General features: G+C 36.9%; 1 non-coding gene across 1 annotated transcript; it reads right to left on the minus strand.

Annotated features, from left to right (window-relative positions):
• Window positions 1-3,561: 3,561 nt before the first annotated feature.
• On the minus strand, window positions 3,562-3,668 carry LOC120577216 (small nucleolar RNA R71). Its single transcript, XR_005643291.1, has one exon. It is a non-coding gene; the product is annotated as a small nucleolar RNA R71 (small nucleolar RNA).

Genomic DNA, 3,668 nt, shown 5'->3' on the forward strand with positions numbered 1-3,668 from the left:
TCCCACTCGAAAATCCAAGTTTGACATGATTAAGACAATCAACCAACATTACAAGCTTTGCCTAAGTCTATAGGAACTGTAGACCCAACTTGTAACCTTAGTTAGTTCACAAAAGTTTGTTTCGACAAAATCCGACGTTTCCCAAAATTCCAAGTTTCAGACCAAAATGAAAAATCCCAATTTCGAATGAGAAAAACTTGTTCCAGTAGAATTAGAGCCCAAACAGATGTTAAATAAGTTGAAAGAATCATTTTACGAAGCTCGGATTGGCCCCCTAAGTGTAACGCCCTAGTTGTTATTTAAATATTTTTGGTTGATTTAAAGTCTATTATATGATTTTAAATGATTTATGTTGATTTTTATGGTGTGGTGTATTTTATTAAATGACTATTTTTATTTTTTAATAGAATAAGTGAGAATTAGAATTTATTTGGATTTTTGGGGTTAAATAAGAATTAAGTGAATTAAGTGGGAGTTAATTAGATATTGGGAGGTTATGTTTACTGAGAAAATTAGAACCTAGGAGTTAGAAGCAGTTTCATGTACAAACAGAGTTTTGGGAGAAAAACCAAGAGAAGAGCCAAGTGGGGAGAATCAGATTCTGTAGAGCTTTGTTCATCAATCCAAGGTAAGGGTGAGGCTAACTCTCAATGGTTATAGTCTATATAATTCTGATTTTGTTTTAGCAAGGGGTTCTGGTTAAATTTGGGAATTGGGATTAGGTTTTGATTATTGATTTTTGAATTGAAAAGTGTAGAAACCATGGCAATTGTGTTAGATTGTGTTCAGGTCATAGGAAGAAACTTATAACACTTCAGTTTTGGGGATTGAATTGGGGAAAATTGACATTTTTGGTTGAAAAACTGCAGAATTCACGTAGTCAGACCTAACGCAACTCGCCATGGCGAGTAAGCCAATCCATCGCTCGCCATAGCGAGTACCTAAGGGAGAAAACTTGATTTTTCAAAATGTCGTTATAGGACATTGGTTGGATGGTTTTGAGTGCCTGGATATGTATAGAGAGGACTGAGCAAGTTTTTGGATTAAAAAGAGACTTAGGGAGCTTAAAATTCAGTTTTTTGTGTCAAAATTAGCAAATGGCCAAGAGCAACCAGATTATGCTCGCCACAGCGAGTCCCCTACTCGCCACAGCGAGTGACCTATATTCTTGAGCTCGCCATAGCGAGCAGTGCACTCGCCTGGCGAGTTGCACAGTGGCTGATGCCACATTGTGTTTTTTGCGTATTTGTTCACATCCGTTGTTTTTAGTTGGATTTTTGGGTAGAATAAATAATTAATATTAACTATGTTATTTTTACCAGAGTTGTTGTTTTGAACATGATAGATTGTTGATTGTTGAATTAGGTATATTTGTATTTAAATAAAATATACAAAGTGGTTGAATTCCATTGTAAGTCATATTTAAATATGCACTGTTGTGTCGTAGATGTCGTTGTCCACGTCGTCGTTGTTGTAGATGAGTTGTATGTTGATATACACAAAGTTGAGTCCTTTGCATACCCATAAATTGTTGAGGGCTTATGCCATATGAATGCCTTGTCATTCAAACTGTTGAGGGCTCATGCCCGGTGAATGCCTAATCATTCAAATTGTTAAGGGCTCATGCCCTGTGAATGCTAGTTCATTCAAATTGTTGAGGGCTTATTCCCTGTGAATGCTCGTTCATTCAAACGCGTAAAAATGGTACCACATGCATGTGCGTTGTCGCATTTGTCGTTGAGTCGTTGCTTTGTGATGAGTCATTTATTGCTTACTTTTATATGCTTTTTAGTTTAGTTTTATTTAGATTTTATTTTATTTTATGTTAGTATTATTTCCTTTTTAGAATAGTTTACTTTAAATTGCATTTTATTTTATTTCAGGAATGAATATTGGATGGATTGAGTCTTGGAGCAAAAGAAAGGGACTTGGAGCTGATTGGATGCAAAAATATGAAGATTGAGAGACAAAAATATGTCTCCCCCATGCCAGAAGCTTGGCACGGCCCGTGCTAACCTTGGCACGCCCGTGCCACCCTCCAGTGTCACTTTTGCTACTTTTGCTTAGATTTTAAGCTACTATATTTTTAGCCCGAATGTAATAGCTTAGATTTTAAGTCGAACAAATGCTATAAATAGAGTAGCCATCCATCACAAATATTCATCTTTACTTGGAATTCAATAAGTGACAATTGCTTTTCTAATTAAAGTTCTTTTCTTTTCCTTTATTTTCTTGTCATTTACTTTTATGCTTTCTCTCTTCTCCCCCATGTCTACGATGAACATGAGTGAGTAGACTTCTCCTTGTCTTGGAATTGTTGGATAAGTCTAAATGACATAATCCTAATCAAACCAAACTCTAAGCCTTAATCTTATGTAACCCTAATTTCTTATCTGAATTCACCGTCTTAACATGGATCAACCATTATCAAACTGTGGAAACGAAAGTGGAGGGTTTGATAATTGTTTATCCATTATTCCAAATATCAATTCATAAAACGAAAGTGGAGCTTTGATATTCGAACAAGTGAATTCAGACAAGGATTGCAAAGTCAGCGAAATAGGCTTTGCAATCTTTGAGACATATAGTTTCGATCTTCAAGGGAACTAATAACAATCAAGTCAGCGAAATAGGCTTGGTTGTTAGAGGAACCAAAATCTAATAGTAATCAAGTCAGCGAAATAGGCTTGGTTGCTAGAGGAACATAAGAGAAACTGTCTTGAGAAATTAGGTCTAACATAACATTATAAGCTTATAGTTTTGGTTTGAGAAGGGCTTGTTATTTAGATGAAACCAACGATCCCAAGGCTCTTTTTATTATATTAATTTTCAACCGTTTGAAAACCCCCAACTTACAATTCTCTTCTCTTCTAATCATCTCTAAAGGTTAATTGAATTAAACTACTCCCTGTCGGAACGATACTCTTTTAATACTACTTCGGTAAGACCGTGCACTTGCGGTTTTATCTCATCAAGTTTTTGGCGCCGTTGCCGGGGAGTAAACTAATTTGATTAACTCTTTCTTTGTGATTAGAACTCTCTTCTCTTCCTCTTTTCTTCTACTTCTTTCTTTGTTTTACCACTAACTTCTTGGGTTCTCGATTTCTTATGCGAAAAAGTAAAAGTCTCGGAGAATTTATTCCTGAGATCGAAAGGTTTTTGCATAAGAAAAAGAGAGAAGCACAAAATAATACTGCTATGGCTGAACGCACTCTCAAAGAGTATGCTACTCCTTCAACGGAAGAGCCACAAGCTATTATCATGTACCCAACGGTTGCGGGTAATAACTTCGAAATCAAGCCTGCGCTACTCAATTTGGTGCAGCAAAATCAGTTTTCTGGATCACCCACTGAGGATCCAAATCTCCATATTTCTTCCTTCCTAAGACTCAGTGGCACCATAAAAGAGAACCAAGAAGCCGTAAGACTTCATCTCTTTCCCTTTTCCTTAAGGGATAGAGCTAGCGCTTGGTTCCATTCCCTAGAAGTCGGTTCCATTACTTCATGGGACGATATGAGGCGAGCATTCGTTGCCCGATTTTTCCCCCCATCTAAAACCGCTAAGCTTAGAGATCAAATCACGCGTTTCAATAAAAAAGATGAGGAGTCTCTCTATGAGGCGTGGGAGCGTTTCAAGGAAATGCTTAGACTTTGTCCCCACCATGGCCT

This window comes from Medicago truncatula, chromosome 7 (assembly GCF_003473485.1).
Source record: "Medicago truncatula cultivar Jemalong A17 chromosome 7, MtrunA17r5.0-ANR, whole genome shotgun sequence".
NCBI lineage: Eukaryota > Viridiplantae > Streptophyta > Magnoliopsida > Fabales > Fabaceae > Medicago > Medicago truncatula.